The sequence below is a fragment of the Anomalospiza imberbis genome, chromosome 3, assembly GCF_031753505.1.
Source record: "Anomalospiza imberbis isolate Cuckoo-Finch-1a 21T00152 chromosome 3, ASM3175350v1, whole genome shotgun sequence".
Lineage (NCBI taxonomy): Eukaryota > Metazoa > Chordata > Aves > Passeriformes > Viduidae > Anomalospiza > Anomalospiza imberbis.
In genome coordinates this window covers 84,206,667-84,225,325 of record NC_089683.1, presented here as the reverse complement: position 1 = coordinate 84,225,325, position 18,659 = coordinate 84,206,667, and the positions used below count along the sequence as shown (strand labels likewise).

Genomic DNA, 18,659 nt, shown 5'->3' with positions numbered 1-18,659 from the left:
ATTAACTTGAAGGTTGATGTTTAAATTGTTAGGTATTTTTCCTTGAAGACCGCATGACTTGGGGAGAAATATTCACAAATCTTCCCCCTCCCCCTCGGCAACAAACTGCACAGGAACCCTTCTGGCTTGGGGAGAGGGCACGTTGTTCTCAATGTGTTCATGGAAACGCATCTGTAGCTCTGTTTGATCAAACACGTCCATGTTTTTCAGATGTGAATGTTCACAGCATGTGTGTAAGGGAGATAGTGGTATTAGCACAGAAATATCACCATCTCTGGAATAAAATCAAGTTGGCAAGAAGGAGGTGTTTTTATGATATAAAAGGTATATTTGGTTTCCTATCATCTGAACATTATTTTTTGTGAGGGGACATTCTACACCCTATGACAACTGAGTTCCTTTTTGGAAACCTAAATATACCCACTAGATCACTGGTAACCTTGTGTTCATTGACTTCTTCAAGGCACTAAAATGTATTTGTGAGTTAATTATCTCTTCTACAAAGCCATCCTGAGTGTTCCCATTGTGTGTCTATTGAGGAGGAAATGAAGATGACCCACTCTTTTGTGCATTGTGCAATAGCTTTTACATTTTCACATCTGCCAGGTCATATGTGTGCTTTTACCTGAGACTTGCTTATCAGTCCCCAGTTTCATTCATAGTCCTTCACTCACACTTGCGGTGTGGTTTGGTGTGGTTTTTAGAAGACACGAGCTGCTGCTGGGCACCTTGATGTGCTGTATGTAAGGGAGGAACCTGCCCCAGCCAGGGAATCACAGCTATAGAATAGCCAAGGGCTTTGGTCATCCTCAGAATCAGACACAGATTGGAAAAGACCTCTGAGATCATTGAGTCCAATCTTTGACTGAACACCACCCACTTAAATAGATAATGGCATTAAATGCCATTTCCAGTCATTTCTCAAACATCTTCAGGGATAGTGACTCCACCACCTCTCTGGGTTGTCCATTCCAATGCTGAATCAACCTTTCTGTGGAGAAATTCTCCCTGAGGTCCAACCTGAACCTCCCCTGGCACAGCCTGGGGCTGTGTGTTCTTATCCTGGCACTGGTTACATGGGAGAAGAGGCCGATCCCCACGCAACTGCAACTACACCCTCCTTTCGGGAGTTGCAGAGAGCAATAAGGTCTCCCCTGAGCCTCCTGTTCTCCCAGCTAAAATCCTCATGGAGGTGTAACTGCTCTCCAGTGCATCCTCCCTGATCTACACTTAGCTACTGCCTCGTGCCTTGGGTACTCTCAAATAGTTGGATCTACTGCCTGGAGCTCATGCATGGGCAAGAGCAGAGACTTGAGACACAGCTGTGCTTATTTAATACAAAAACCTCTTTGCCTTGTAGGTGATGCATGCTCACACGTATTTCTGCACACCTCATATATGCAAATGGCCACCAGCAGACCAGCTGTGCTCATGCACATGCTTTGCTAATGAGAGATCCTGAATCTGATACAGAGAATTTGTGAGCTTTGAAAATACGGGCTGTTGTATCCTTAGGTAGTAAGCTTTGTCACATGTTCCAGGATTGCTGCTTAAAAACCATGTGAAAGTGATCCTAGCAACAATTACTCCTAATTGCCCTTGCCATGGAGATGCATGAGACGAAGTCTGAGCTCTGTTCAGAGGTATTTACTTTTTGATAAATAGCCATTTTGCAGCTTGATTTAATGGTTTCATTAGGCACACGTACTAAGAGATCATTGCACATATCAATGAAGGACATGGTAAGAGTATTAGAAATTTGCTTAAGGCACAGCTGAGGCTGCCTGCTGCAGGTGTATAAGTGCATTCTGTTTACAAGGCAAATTACTATCAATCTATCATTGCAATGTGTTAAACTGATGCCACTATTAGGATCTGAAAACATCTTGCTTTCCAGCAGTCTAATGAAATGAACACTTACGATGTGTATTTTAAGAAAGGAGAATGTGGTAGAATAGATCTATTTCTGTTAGGTGTGTACTTTATGCTGAATGCTTTTTGCTAAACCTCTGCATTAATATCCTTGTTGTTTTAATTCACATGTGACATTATCACATTTTGTTATCAGCTGCTGGGTGAAAAGATATTTTTGCCAAGGTGCTGACATAGTATGGTTTTATAGCTACTTACACTGCTCAGACTTCAGTATCACATAATGGAGGTGATGCTTTATTTTATAGATGTATTTCTAAGCTAAAGTTTCACTATTAATAAACAGATAAATGGGGGTTTATTGATATAAATGGAACATATATCACAATGATCCTTTAGCCATGTTCTAAACTATATAATGTTAGTAGAAGTTTGCTGCCAATATATAAACTTACATTATAGTTATATCTTGATTTATCTGGTTATTAATGGTAATACCAGATGGGAATGGCTACCTTTGGAAGCGAATGGAACAAGGAAAGAAATTGCCCATGCTTTTGATGTGGTCATAGTACTGTTATAAATAAAAAATGATCCAGCCAAATTAAAAAAATAAAAATAATTTATTTTAGTAATAGAGATCTAACTTAGCCAGCCACACAGAAAAGGACAGTGCCGATCGACGCTGGGTGCGAGACACAGAGATCAGCCTCAGCAGAGGTTTCACTCTATGCCCCCACCCCACCATCCTAGTGCAAGCGATTTTTATAGGGAAAATTTTGTCTGAAGCCAGGATTTCGGCATTCAGTCCTTTGTTTCATTCAAAGTCCCATAAGTTGATGAGATTTCCTTCTCGACGACAAGGCAGAACAATTCGAAGTCCGGTGTCGTTGAAACTCTTGATGAAATTTACGGGAACACAGTATTCACATGTATCGGCCTGGGGGGGGGGGGGGGAATGTTCCTGATGTCCATCTCGGGTCGTTCACACGATGATCAGTGCCTGGGTGTCTCCATATCGCCTCAGATAAGGCCCATCTCCTGGCGAGCCACATCCTTTTGCTTGTAAATCGGGTTTCAACACACACCTGGTTTTGCCTGAGAAGGGGGAGGCTTCTAATGCTAAAGGGTACATTCTAACAACTATTTAATATTATATAAATATCATGCAAAAAAATGGCGCGAATTATACCTGTTACATATAACAGTACTGTCCTAGTTAAACCTTAGTAGGGGAATAAAAAAGCACAGATTTTCAACTGAGGCTATTAAAAGAAATGTGGTTATCTGCACAAACATAGGAAAAAACAGTAGGGGTATCCACATATTCCCAGTCAACAGCTTTCCAGTTGATGTGTACAGTTAACTCTTCTCCCATGTGTCTAATGGTCCTGCTTTCTTGTCCTGCTCCCAGCAGCGTTCATCCTTCTGTAGCTCCAGGCTTTCTGGAGGCTTTCTGCCAGCAACAGTTCTGTTCTCCAGCTCTCAAGTTCAACCTACAAAAAGGGGAATAAAGCATGTAATTACTGCACAGGTATTTTCTTTGTCCACGTTCTCATACAGGCTTGGTAAAAGTATTTATTTAAATGGTGGGTAATGCCAGTAGCTCCCTTGTCAAAAGCTCCCAGCTGCAGACCTGGGGGAGTATTTGGGCAGAGAACACTGAATACAGGATTAGTACTTTAAAAGCCTTGAAAACTACCTGGGGAAAGTTGTGGCACAATTGTGATTTAGTGTTAGTTCCTGATTAGAACAGACAAGTCCAGTATTTTTCCTACTTTTCTGGAACTAGGAGCAGTAATATAAGCACACGTATGTAATCCTGCATATTTTATAAGATCTAATTTCCCCATTAAACTGACCTTTCTTTTTGTTTCAAACTAGACTACACCCCATGACTTACAGCAAGAAATCCTGTAATCTTCTAGCATTTGCCAGATTCAGGCTTTACTGATGGTGTGTTTAAGAACTTCCACTGTCTCTCACACTGGCACACAGCTGTTTGGGTGATAGCCCAACACATGGGGGTTCTGGTACATGACCAGGGTGAATAAAACATCTGCTCAAAGAGGATGTTGTTTTCCCTTCATGTCATTGTTAATACTAGCAAGCTCAGAAACACAAGCCACAAATTTACTGATACTCCAAGGGCATTTTCTTTCTTGTTTTCCAAGTATTAACTCTGAACTGCTCCCAGTGGTAGCTGTTCAGGGAAATTACTGTCCCAATAACTTAAATGCTGTGATTTCTAAGCTTAACTGTTACACATTTCAGATATTCTCTCAGTGGGACAAGAAAACAGGAAGCCAGCTTATTATTCATCTTCAGAGAATGATCCTTTGGTCAGATTTATGTATATGAAAAGGCCTGGCACTTCACTTTAGGCTTACATATGACCCATAGTCAAGGAGATGCTCTTGTAAACATTGCAAGGATTTTTTCCTCTCTGACAGAGATAGGAGCTGATGAAACATGAATATTCAGTGCCACAACAGCCAATTGACCAACAGGTAAGACTGGTGTCTACCTGTAACAGTTTCTAAGGTCAAGAGATGACAAAATAATTTAGATCATCTGTTTTCCAAGGCTGTAAAATTCTGACTATGTCGCCTGAACTTTGAAGCTGGCAGATACCTATATTAGGCATATTGGATATGATCTCTATTTGTCTCCACTGATTCCAGTAGTGGGCAGGCCAAATCAACCATGCTGTTGGGCAAGACATAGATTTATGTGCCTTCTTCTAAGACACCACAGAGAATGCTCATAGTTGTCTGAAGCAGTCCTCTATCAAATGTAGTAGTTAACTTTTATTCCATTAAGATGCGTCTGTAATATCTACATCCAAAATATTAAATGTTTTCAACTTGATTACAAGTTTGTGTCAAGGTAACTACGGTACAGTCTTTGTCACTAATATCACTTGCAGCACCTCCCTGGTGATATAAGATCACAGTTTTGGTAGTCATCTAACTGATGAAAATATTCTCTGCTAGGTACTGTGCAAAAGTTATTTCAGGTGTAGTTTGGAAGTGTTGGCTGGCCTATTTTGTGGGAAGGAAGATAACTAATATATCCCATTCCCCTGAAAATATTCTAGAAACTATTAGGTAACAGGTGTTTTGTACAGTGTTCTGCTGAGCATGTGAAGTAGCAACTTGTTTTAACATTTTCCTCTTAAGTAAAAATAAAATTGCCAATTATTTTTTGAGTGATTTTAATCTTAAGGTTGATGGGCAGATCAGAGTCTTGTTTTTCTCAAGATTAATGGGTTTCCTTTCCTTTCTCCCCATTGTTTTTCCTTTTCCCTCCACCATCAGAGCCAAACTACTAAAACAGCGCAGATGCTGACAAACAGAAAGAACCCCTTCTGCTCTTATTTTATCAAGAAAGTGCTAAAAATTTGGTTTTCTTGTTCACTTAATCATTTTGACAAGCTGACAGTACAATATATCAGCACTAGACAGGTGACAATGCTAATTCTGCAGCAGGTTCTCAGGGGAGATTTTTATTGTAAAAATTGACATATATTGTATCAAGGCAATCAAAATACATTTAGGAAAACAGCAATTCACTACTTTGTGCAGTTAAATATCTCTCCAGGTCTTTATCACTGTTGAGACAGAGTTTCTGCTAATCTCAGCAGCCTCAGAATGTGGGCTCTGGTAAAGCTGGCAGGTCCTTCGTGTCAGTCCCCACTTCTGAAACTGTTGTGATGTTGACAGATAGGAAGTAGACAGATGTTTGCTTAATGATTCTTTCCCTGGGAGGTCCTGTCAGAGCTCTTGGCAGGAAAATTGGGGAATTACCTTGGAAATTGCTAACTCACTTTCCCAAAGCTAGACCACTGCATTACAATACAAATTTGACCAGTTTGTGAATGTATGAGCTGCCTCCAGAAAGCATCCTAGCATAGATGCTGTCACACATCTTTTGCACTGTCAAATCAGTTCCATTGCTGTTGGCAAGGACTGCTGTCTGATGCTTCAACTGAAGGGAAACATTTTCTAAAACATACATGTTTTGAGTGGTCCTGGACAGAAGATAGGAAGCAATTCCTGAGAAAACATGCAGGGCAGGGGGAAGAGAAAAAATAAGTTTAATTTTTGTTTTGAGTGCATTTTCAGAAACTGTGGTAATCAGCATGGTGTAAGATTCAGGTAAAGAGAAATTCTAATTATCTCCTCACATGATGACTGTTTGTCCTGCAGTGTGATGTCAGATTACCTTTTTTCTTCATGGTTCCCATAGTGGTAGTCAGAGGATGAGACTGCAGGCAGAGGGAACTGAGATGGCTGTACCCCTGTGTGCAATCAGGTGTTGGAAATGTCAGCTGGCAATATAATACACTGCTTATTTTGCTGCATGGGTTACATGCTGTGCCTACATGTTAACTCATGTGCAGACTTTGATTTTTTTTTTTTTCCTGGTATTAGTGGGTTTAATTTTTGATCTGTGCAAGAAACAGCCCAAGCTGAGGAGAATGTCTAAGGCTTGCTGATGCCTGCCATATGGTGACTTATCCTGAGATATATTTTTTTTATTTCTCTGATATATTCAACATCACAATCCCCATATGGTTATTGCTTCTTTGGGTATTCCAGTGGGAGTTTATCTTTTGCTTTTCGAAGATGTGCCACAGAAACTATCCTTAGTGGAACAGCACTGTGTGCCTGGCTCATCTAATCATCCTCTCTAGTTAGGGATGAATCAGGGACTCTGTGTTTAAATTGGGAAAGGCTTTTAAAATATCTGAATACTGAAAGCTGTAGAAACACTGAAAAGCAAACAGAAGGCATCATATATTAGAGTGTTCAGACAGCTTTGACTTCCTACTGCCTACAGCTGACTATGACTTGATTTTCATGGTAAAGTGTGGCAAGCACATTTCTCTCTCTCTCAGGATTTTTATAAAGGTGCACAGAGAGAAGTGAAAGAGAAAACAATTTCTATTTCTGCTCCTTGTTTTTCTCTTGTGGAATGTGTTTGGAGAATTGTTTACCTAGAGCGAATGCCAGGTTGGATCACGGTGGATTGTTTGGGCCTGATGGCCAATGAGATCCACCTGTGTCTGGACTCTGGAGAACAGGGTCACGAGTTGTGGGGGAGTTAGATATGATAGAGAAAGTAGCATGTAGGTTTTAGTATCCTCTTTTATATAGTATATTAATGTATCATAGCATAATTATAATAAATCATTCAGCCTTCTGAAATAAGTCAAATATCATCATTCTTCCCATTGGGATTGCCCGTATCTACAACAAGTGGTGACGCCGAATGTTGAATTAAGAACCAGGACCTGGATCGGTCCACAACCGTGATTTTACATGGGAAAGGAGGTGAACCCTCTTGAAAAGGCATGTCTCACGTCCCTGCAAGGGATAGGGGAAGTAAGACACTGTGGGAACCCTCTCTATAGGACCGGGTGCAGCCCCGAGCAGTTGCCGTAACCGGACGCCTCTGCCTGCCTTTGAAAAGGTACTGATTTTTGATTATAATACTGCCCTGACCTGGGGTGGACTTTAACTTTGGGAAGAAATGTCTGAAGATATAGACATTGGTTTGTATTGTGTACATGGCCGTATATTTGCTGTCTGGAGAGATTTGGCTAAGGTCTATGGAATTCATATCCCTGAGGATGATTTATTGGAGTTTCTTGAATATGCAGACACTCGTGTTTTTATCAGGGATCTGGGTTTTTCCCTGAATCCAGAAGCTTGGAGATCCCTGTATTTCCTCATGAGGCAAAGCGTCATGCGAGATCTCCGAGCGTTTCGATACATGAGAGTTTATTTCGAGCTTCTTCCGATAGTCCAGAAATGGACCTCTTTTTCGATAGTCCAGTCTTTGCGGCAGGCGCCCACCCGCGAAAGGAGGGGGGCAGAGCCTTTGCCCGTGGCTCAGAAGTTTTCTTCTGCTTCTGCGCAGAGGGAGGCTTTTTCACCGCCTCCTCCACCTCCTGTTCCTGCAGCGTGTGAGCCCCCCCTCCTCCCCTCGGAGGGGGCGGGCCCGCTCCCGACCCCGGCGGACGCGGAGACACCGCCTCCCTCGCCGGTCCGCCCGCCCGCAGCCGTGCCTCCGTCTCCTCCTCCTGCCCATTCGGAGCTGGGAGACACACCGCCGCTGAGAGCCCGCCTAAAGCCACTTCGGCAGGGGCGGAGACACCGCCCGCGCCAGCCCCGCTCGCCGCGCCCGCCCCTGCCTCGGAGTCGGCGGCCGCGCCTCCTGCAGCGCCAGCGGCGCCTCCGGCACCGCCCATCATCGCTCCCGCGGCGGCGGCCGCGCTCCTCGCACCAGCAGCCGGTCCTCCCGCGCTGGAAGCCAGCCCCCCGGCGCCGCAGCCGGCGATTGAGCCATCGGCAGCCGAGGCCGAGGACCTCCCCGCATCATCATTCTTCCCATTGGGTTCGCCGACATCTACAACAGTAAAGCTTGGAGAATCACAGTTAAGCAATATCCCCTCCTTCTGAAGTGACCAGAAATATTTTCTTCCATTACCACAAATTCAAAATATGCAACATGCTCAAGGATCTTTGCTGAGCTCTTACAGTAATGTAGGACTGCGTCGTAGTTCTACACATTCAGTATCAAAATATAGGAGTATCTTGTCGATACTGGCAAGTCAAATCTATCTAGGAGTTCAGTAGGTTTTTAATAAAAAAAACAAACCCCTGTTGTTCATTGTAAAGCACGTTTCCTGCTGCTTCACCTTACCCTGAAGACCATGACTTTTCACATCTTCGTACTGGGGGCGTGTCCATGGGAGTGAGTAGTGATTCTGGGAGAGAACAAGTGCATCAGCCTGTTTAAGGGTCGCCTTGTAGAGGGCAGCATGAGTCAGTGAAGTCAGAAAACCATCCTAAAAAATCCTGAAACAGAGTCCAAAGAAATGCAGACTCAATAGGACTCTTCAGGGTACAAGCAACATGCTGCTCCTATGCAATGGTTTCCAGCTGCAACCACAGTGGAAAAATAAACCCAGACCAAAGTAGATGCTGCTTTTTCCAGTTCCTGGAGGACACATCAGTGCACTGCATAATATGGTTTATTCAATTACATATTTGTCATTCAGACATCTGTTAGATTTTTATATTCTTAGCCATAGTAATAAAGGAGTTTCATATGTCTTATTACAATGGTATCAGATGCTGGAAATCAGCACTGTGAAATATGTCACTGTGATTTTGAGAGGTATAGTGCATGCATATCATCAAGATTAATTAATGGTAACAAACAATATTAGTGTGAGAATTTTATTAACCTAACTGCCTTTGTTTTCAAAACAGAAAATATGTAAACAGTTATAATATTCTGTCCTTCAACCCCCAAGTCCACTCTTCTTCCTTTCTCCCTCCCCTTGTTAGTCAAGATCAGACATATGGTGTGTACTGAAAGGCTGTAAATCAGGAAGAATATAGTCTAAGGTCTGTGGCATATGTAGTATTTATAGGTATTTCCTATACTCTATTAGTACTTCACACCTCTAAAGCATCAAGTATACAGTAGCATAAAAATAGGAATAGTAGAGTAATAAGAACAATTAAAAAAAAAAACTCCAGGGTATTTTTCTGAGATGAATGAACTGGTCGTAGATATTGATTGTACATCTATTTCCACCATGTAAGTCTAGACAGACTCTTCACCCACTTTTTTATACTGGTAAGGTTATGTATGTATGAATCTATGCATGTGTATGTACAAAGAAATGCAGATGCACATAGACACACACAGGCGCTTTCTTTGATCCAGCTCCCCAAGTCTCTCAGCTAACTGGCAAGTACATATCAAAGCTCCAATAAAGTAGCTAAACCAAGTAAGTACAATGTCTTCTATTTATCCACAGTTTCTACTCACAAGTCAGTGTCTGGCAATGTTCTCACATGTCTTGAACTCCTATAAATCCTGGAGGAGTTCTGTAGTGAAGTTACACAGTAAATGCTGTGTGTTACACACACTGAATTGCAGAGTTTTACCAAAGAAGTTGCAATATCAGCTTGTTTCCTGAACTGCTTGTATTTATGGGGAGAGTTCATCAGTGATATATAAGGTAAATTTGTGCTGCTGTCATTGCCAGAGACCAAGAATGCAATGATTTTTCAGAAATTCTTTCTGCTTCTTTCCTGTCCCATGCCACCTGGACAATGAACTCTGGTAAGAGCAATCAGTGGAGTAGCACAGCCAGTGAAGATTCTGGGCGCATTTGAGAGACACTTGTGATCCAAAACTGCATGATTATCTGGTTTACTCTATTACTCCTCAGTAAAACTGTTGTTGAGTTGTTGTCTGCCTGGGCACTCAGGTACCACAGCCATGAGCACCACCCACACTTAGGTAGTTAAGATGGGCATGTTAAGATTGCAGCATTAAACTCTGTGACTAAATCAATATGAGTTTCTATAATGTAGAAGTTCAGAAAAAAGCTTAGAATGTAAAGGCCCCATGCAAAAGCAGGAGGTATCAAGTGTCCCAGCAATAGCAAAGTTACGTGTCTGAGAACTGGCTTGAAGGCAACCTCTTGCCGAAAGAGCTGGTATTTTCACAAGACAAAGGGATCTTTAAATAAGCCAGAAACACTATAAAAACCTTCCTAAGCTAATGACTTTAGTGATGTATGTGGTGATGTGATTGGTTAGCTGGGTGGGGAGATTTGTCTTTACTTATATGGGTGACAGGAGGTCTATGAAACTAAAATGTAAAAACATTATGAGTATAGCCTTTGCTCACAGTTTGCCCACATGCAATCTTTAATTCCAAGTCTAACGCAAAATCCTTTGCATGAGAAGTAAAAACTGGTGGAGATATGCAATAATGGAGGCCCATGAAATTCAGAATCATTGCCATGTTATGTTTTCTTCTTTTTAAGGTGTTTTTAAAAGTCAGCTCACTGTATTCTAAAGACCTCTATATTGTATATTATGGGATTCCTGTCTCAAGGAACTTGAAATCTAATTTCAAACACTACATAATAGGTAAGGTCACAAAAAAATAGATGGGTCTGTGGCAAAGCACTTCAATCAGTGTATGCAAATTTCTTGCACCTGAAAGGAGATGTGAGGTGAAAGTGAGACCAGAAAGTGAGGTGGGAGTCAGTATCTTTTCCCAAGTAACACGTGATAGGAAGAGAGAAAATGATCTCAAGTTGCTCCAGGGGAGGTTTAGATTACACATTAGGGAAAATTCCTTCATCAAAAGGGTTGTCATGTATTGGAACAAACTGCTCAGGGAAGTGGTGGAGTCACCCTTCCAGGACTCAGGGACATGGGTTGGTGGGGAACCCAGCAGTGCTGGGTTAATGGTTAGACTTGATGATCTTAGAGGTCCCTTCCAACCTAAATGGTTCTATGATTCTAAAGGAAAATGATAGTTTTTTTTTTCCCAGAGAGTGAATGATGGTTTTAAAGGGACTTTTCCAAATGTCTGTTATATGAAAATAGAAACCACAGAATAGTGGCGTCTCTGTAGCAGACAGATTTTGTTTTCATTGTAGTTTTATATTTAGAGAAAGCACCTAGTATATTCCATCCCAGGAAGCCTTTCCTCAAAATTTGCTACAAGTATCCTATCACATAGCAAATTTACCTTGGGATGTTGGGATTTTTTTTCATTCGTACCTTGAGGCAAAAGAGATTGTAACAGCTGTCTTTCATATTTCACAATGGAACATCTGTGTTTTAATTACTGTTTTGTCTAAATTTCTCTCTAGCGGGATTTAGATAACCAAACAAGATTAAAGGCTTCACTATGCAAAAAAAGCAAAACACAGAAGTCACTGTATTTATACTGATGCTCAGCCTGATGTGTTTCTACAAAATAGCACAACTCAATTCAGTCGGGGACATCAGACTTACAATTTAGGTGGCAGGAAGGAACATCTACATTTAAGGAAAAAACTGCTGAGAGAGGGAGGAGAAAGCAACACATGAAACAGGGAATCCTAAATTAATAAATCCTAAGTCTGCACATTTTTGTCTCCTCCTTTCTGGTTCTTGCTATTGCTCTTTTGCACAATCCCTTTATGGCATTTCTTTGGTGCAACTGTCCCTTTGGCCCGAGTATGTGTCAGGAAAGTGGCTGTCCTACAATATAACCAGCAAGGATCAATGCAGGGACAAACAGGTTTACTGTGAATGGAGTTGATAAAACATAACCAATAAACTTTGCTGAAAGACTGGCGGGGCTGACAGTCACTAAATTCAGAGGGGTCTTGGAGTTTGTGAGAATCTTTTTGCTTGAAAAGTGCTCTAGTTAATGATTAAAGGAAACGAGGAGGCTCAGCACATGAAGCAGAGTGGGAAGAAACTGCTGGCATGATTAACAGCTGGTAAAAATATGGATTTGAAATAATTGCACTGTCCTCCACGTTCATGACCTCTTTTTAATCATTCTATACAGTTCTTCTGATGACAGAAAGACAACAGGCTAATTAACTCGCTGGCTGGCCTGAGAACTGTAGGAATCCATTTTGTGGCTTCTGATCAAGAGAAAGCACTTCTCTAATGATTGTAGCAGGGAAGGAGCAAACAAGAATCACTCACTACCATGTCAGGTCAAGGATTTATAATCCATGGCTATAGGACAGTTTAAATTCTCTGTAGGATACAAGCTCAAAAATGGTAAATCTGGGCCTCATTTTAATAAGTTCAAGAGTGAAACAAAAAATAAACTTGCATTTCTGACTACCAAACAGGTCACTGCAGGCATGTAGCGGATCTTACATGACTGTAATTTGACTGCAGATGGAAAGTGACAGGCCTTCATTTTTCTGATGAAAATTTTATTTTCCAAAACATAGTTTTCATTATAAACACCCCTCCTGAAATGCCCTTTTTGGTGAATCTTGGTACATACCTCTGCATTCAAATGGGTTTCTCAGCCTGTCAAGATGCTACTGGCAGGGCAGTGATTTGTCTATGGACTTTATTAATTCTCCTGTGATTATTAATCATCTAATAACCACCTCAAAACTTCCTATAAGTCTCAGCAAACTATGACATTTATTTCACCTCTGAAGTGAAACTTCTGAATAAACATGTGTCCTCACAGATTGTCCAAGAATTCAGGACAGTACTGGAGAATGACATGCAGAAGGAGGAGACAGTGCAGAGAATACTCAAATTGAAACATAACACTCAAAACCCCATGCTATGTTCAGATATTAAGGTTAACACTAAGACTGCTCTAAAGGTGGAAACCATTTTAAAGGTGGAAGGCTTTTCATACAAAGCATGGCAAGAGAAAAACCCTGCAGGACTGCAGGGAATGGGCATTTGTGCTCCACAGTAGAGAGAAGCTGGAAAGAAAGGGAAAATGAAAGGTTAGAGGAGAAGAAAGTAAGAAAAAGTAGGAGGAAAAAATATGTGGAGAACTAGAACAAATAAAAAGGGCAGTACAGATCCTTAAGAAAAAGATGGAATAATTATTAAAAAGAAAAACATCCAATGATATTTTCCATAAAGAAAATGGAGTTATTTCCTGGTTCTTTCAAAAAATGGAACCTCAATAAGCAAAATTATTCAGAATCTCAATTTTTGTATCTCAGCCAAAACAAAGAGAAAAATTAGAAGCTGTGACAAAAATCAGGTAGAGGAAGCCAAAAAAACTGAAAGAAGCTTAGTTTTGGAGAATCTGAAGTGAAATGAAATGTGCAAATATGCTTTCTATTAAATCAGCTTGAAGCAAATCTCACACACCAATGGTGCAAAGATGACAGCCAGGGACTTGGGAATAGAGCTAGAAGTAGAGAAATGGTAGTCATAATCAGCTAGTCCAAACAATTATTTACTGTTATTTCCCTCCAAAATGTTGTTTTTCTTGAACATTAAATGTCCAAAGCATACCAGATTTATTACAAACTACAGTTAATTAATTTAGCACCCTGCTAGAGAAACCAGTCCATTTTCCTTTGTGTAAGGTGGTCTCTCCAGTACCATACTCAGCCTTGTCAGGCTGCCTGGGCACTCCCTAGCCTCTTGGAAATATAAGACAGTGCTACTCTAGGTTGAATCTGTCGACCTTAGCTGTGTATAAGTAAGTAAAACATCAGAGGCAACAAATGAGCCAAGAATGAAGCTGTGGTTGATAAAGTCATACCTGGGCATTTTTAGAATCTCTTGCAAAATGTATTCAACTAAGAATGGAAATGTGGATAGTGAGCTGCGACCGTTGCAGTGTTTGGCAATTTGCAAATCTCATCCACATTTGTTCTTCCCGTATACATAAATACTGTTGGATAAGGGATGGGAGAGAGATCCTGTAGTAGACTCTCCCTTATCAAAGGGAGATGATGGATAAACCTGTGAGATGAGAAGCCTATACATGTGCTACTGGGTGTACCTGAGACCACAATAAAATGAACACAATGTCTGTGTCCAGTGCAGGGCTGGATTCAGTTGAGCCTGGTAGCTGGCTGTATCAGAGCTAGGCTGGCTCTTGCTGTCACACTAGCATTCCCTAGTCTTCCAGAGAGGCTTCACTAATGCAGCACAGTGCTGGTCTGAATCTGGGTCTGCAGCTGCACTGTGACTTGAACAAACAAGCCCTGGAACCAGGAGCACAGAGCTGCAGTGCACAGGCAATTTTTCTGCACAGCATTAACTCAGATCCAGCTTGCAAGTGCTGCTGCGCACATCTGTACTCAGTCTCACTGCTCTGGAAATTGTTCCTGCACACTATTTCTGACAGCCCACCTGGTGCTGCCAGTGTGGCACAGGCACTGAGGGACTTTGAATCTAAGGTTTACAGGGGGGGCTCCAAGCAACACAGATCACCTCTGTGATTTCCAAGGATCTCAGTGGTGTGTCCTTGTTCTCCACCTAAGCAATAATATGAATTGTATCAGAGCCAACTCCCCCTGCAGCCATACCAGAGATAAACCACAATCTGAATATTCCTGTTCCAGAAAACAGAGAGGTGACTTCTGCATAGTCGTGTCCATGGTATTAGTTTCTCCAAATTACAGCTCTGCAAAACTAGGATGAGTGTGGAGGTGCAGGACAAGAAAGATTGCAAAGGTGTCTTGAACTGAACATGGAAAAGTGCTTGTCTTCTACACTGTCATGATAAATCAGATACTTGACTATGAGTATTCTCAGGGGAAAAGTAGGATGAGCTTCTTAAATCTGCTGAAATGTATATGCAGGGGAGGCAGCTAAATGAAAAACCCCTCAAAGGGAATCCTGGGTACTCAAATATTTAGTGAGAACCAAGGCAGGTTTCATTTACCTCCTGGATATAGTCACCTCCCTGGGAGAACATGGAAAACTGAGGAGGATAGCAGTAATCTGAAACATTCCCCTTCTTGGCTAACAAGCAAAAAAGGAAAATTCCATTAAAAGGAATATGTAACCAACCACTAAAATCAGCTCTCTTTGTGATTCTAAAACATTTGAAGGAGGGCTGTATTTTCACTGTGACAGCATTAATAGATTGTCCTGATTCTCTAATGTGTAAAGGATACCCAAACACCAGTGTCCCTGCCCCCGAAATTACTTATTGCTTTTTTTAATCCCTTTGATATCCTGAAGAAAGGACACAAAGGTTTTAGTGCAATTAAGCAAGAGGGAGACAGTGTTTTTAATAGAAGTGACTAATGTGTGCCCTGGGAATTATGTGACTTTATGCCAAAGGAATTTTATACCTTCCTACCTCTGACTTATCTGGTGGTAGAACTGCCCACATGTAACCAAGACCCTTAAGCTCAGTAGGCACACTGTTCTGGGGTTCTGTGAGAATGGGGCACAAGCCTTCATTTACCAGTCTGCTTTCAGGCAGCAGTGCTAGATTTCTAAGGTGTCTTTCTTAAGCAATACTCCATGAGCCATAACCTCTCACTCTGTCTCTGTTTACTCATATTTGAAAATGAAAATACTGGCTCCAGCCTATCTCACTGGGGTTTCTGAGCCTGAATTAGCAATTATGAACTGTGGTAAGATCTCTGGAGAGTTGATAGAGCACAGTATTATAATCAGCTTTCTACTGTCTTAAACACTGGGTTTGTGTAAGTGGTGCATGTATATTCTGTTGCCCTGTTTTGGGGAGAAAAAAGGGAGAAGAACAAGTCAGATACAGATTCAGAAATTCTTCTTTATTACCATATAATGAAAGGTAAAAGCACATTGATTCTTTTGACACATTCTTCTGGTTTCCATGTGTTAACACTGCTGAGACTTAGAGACTAGAATTTTGATAGATACCTCTGTGCCAGCACTACCTTTCCATGAAGAATCAATTGTTCTACTTAACATGAAGCAATAACTTATACGAGCCCAACATTTCATGTTTGTGGATAAGAATTCAGAATGAATGTTAATAGAAAAGTTCTGGTTACAAGTCCCTGGCTTCAGCGAATACCCATTTCCATTGTTATGTTAATGGCAACAAAAAGATGACTCAGGACCTGATAGAAAAGTGTGACTATTCCTTGAAGGGTGCAAAGGTCAAGTATGTTCTGAGGGCTGGCAAGATTGGACCAGAGATACTAGTTGCAAGATTCCTACCAATCAGTATCTACTTCATCTTGCTGCCAAGGCTTTTTAGAGGCTTCAGATTTTCTAGGGAGGTCATATAAATGTTATTTTCCTAGTCTGTGTGATGGTGATGAGGGGAGTCATTAATCATCTCTCCTGGATAGCAAAGTGTCACCAGAGGACACAAGGAAAAACGACACACCACAGCTATGGTCACAATGAAGAGACTAATTTATTTCCTCTGACTCCAATAATTTTTAGTTTTCAAAAGGTGCCAGTGGATTGGAAGGTAAACGTGCCACCTCTCCAACAACACTGGACAAGCTACCAGTACATCAAATTTGTCCACCTCTATGAAGGAATGCAAAACAAAAGGTTATTTACAGAAAGTTGTGTGAGAAAGTTTTCTAGAAGAATGTAAGCTCAGAAGGCTTTAGAAAATCTTAGAAAATCAGGGCGACAGCCAAGTGCCTTCACAGCAAGGTTCTGCGCACTGGGATCATAGCCAGACATGGTCAGCATGAAAACAGGTTTCAAATCCCCTAGGTTAACAGGTACAGTAAGCAATAGGCTAATCATGATTCTTTAATAGGAAAAGCATAATGTTGTACCCAGTCCCATAGCAATTCTCTCTCCAGCCTGCCTGGAAGCTTCAGCTCCTTATAAAAGCTCTGGAAGAATAAATCTGCCATCTAATGTGATAGTGACACTGATATAAATGTAGACTAGGTTGTCCATCTGCACCTTCTCTGACTTATACATATTGCCCTTTTCCCCATATCCCACTCAGGCCCATTTCTCAGAGTGAAGTCAAATCATATTCTAAATTCCTGGAGCAGACAGCCCTCATTGTTGGCCACCATAGGCCACCAGCAAGGAGGGCATTCTTATATGTCAGTCCCTGATACTGACACTACTCAGTCTCGTAGAAAATACTTCCCCTTCACAAGTTGTTCTGGGTTTTAATGAGCCACATTTAAGCAATTCATCAGCATCAAAATCCCTGTTATTATTTCAGCTGTGCCTCTGAGATAAGGCAGGTGGTAAACAGATACAGTTGGACAGCGGATTTGACTGCAAAAAGTGTGCTTGTTCTTTGGAAATTTTATAGAGCATTTGTTTGACTTGCCCTTTAGAAAAGCTTTGTTCTATTAGAGCTTCCTCTTTCCTGCCCACAGCTTCATGTTGCCTACTGGAAGCAGCTGACAAATGCATCACGTTCAGTTTTTCCATGAAGAAAAAGCTTGATGCTCTGCTTGTCCTTTATGCTGATCTGCAGCATGCACCCTTACAAATGTTTTTGTGGCTACAGAGAACAGCGACAGAGTGCCCAGCCTGCCACTGTTGATCTACCTGAGTGATCTGCAACAAATTATTTACCCACTGAGTTTGAATTTTGTTCATGAAAGAGAACAGTTTCTCACCTGGAGTTACTCACTGAGTATTTTGTGTAAAGAAATTTTTACAGAGGGACTGTACTGGTAGCCATCACTGTTTCGCACTGTAATGTTTGCAATCTAAAATCAGATTGATATGGGCTTGTTCCATGAGGTCATATAGCTATTGGAAAATAGTTCACGAGTAATATATTCATCACTCACAAACTAATTATGAGCATGATATATGAGCATAATTTAACTCATATAATATGAGCATGATTTAACTATTAATTCTAAATGCAGAATACTCTTTGCTCCTCAGATGTGTAAGTTAAATCAAAACAGCCACATTCACGTCAGCTGCCATCTGTAAGGTGGTTTTGTAATATGGAGTCTTGAAAACAGTTATTTTTCTACACTTGTCTCTTAAAAAGGCTGTTCTGTAGTGAGAGATGAGAGACATTAATCTAAATCCTTATTAGTAGATCTTGCATGGTAGAAAGATCTTTGTGAATGGCTACACCCTAATACTGCTCAGCAGAGATTAAGACACTTTCTCTGCCAGCTTCCTCAATAATGCTGTTCCAAACATGGTAGGAGGCTCAAAGTGGTGGCATTTCTAAAGCTGTTTTCCTAGCATGACAGTAGTGCCTTGAAAAAATACACCTTATTGTTATGCATATAATGATCTTTCTTGTGGGAAAAGATGTTGAAAGCAGCTAGAGGTTTTGTTTTCTGATCTGATCTCTAATTAGAGTGAATTATTGGAAAAGAAAGGCTTCCAACATTGATATTCAGATGGATATTTCCCAAAGATGGGACTGCTTGTCAATTGACACTCCAGTTTTTCTGTGGTTGCAAAGTATTTTGAATGTTTTTGGTGCATTTTAATTATTTTCTGTTCTTATTCTCTATTTAGCACAGTTGCATTCATAACCCTCTG

At 41.1% G+C, this 18,659-nt stretch overlaps 1 long non-coding RNA gene across 1 annotated transcript in view; it reads left to right on the top strand.

Moving 5' to 3' along the window:
• The window catches only part of LOC137471296 (uncharacterized), a 53,288-nt gene that overhangs the window by 791 nt on the left and 33,838 nt on the right, over nucleotides 1-18,659 (top strand). The window lies entirely within an intron of this gene.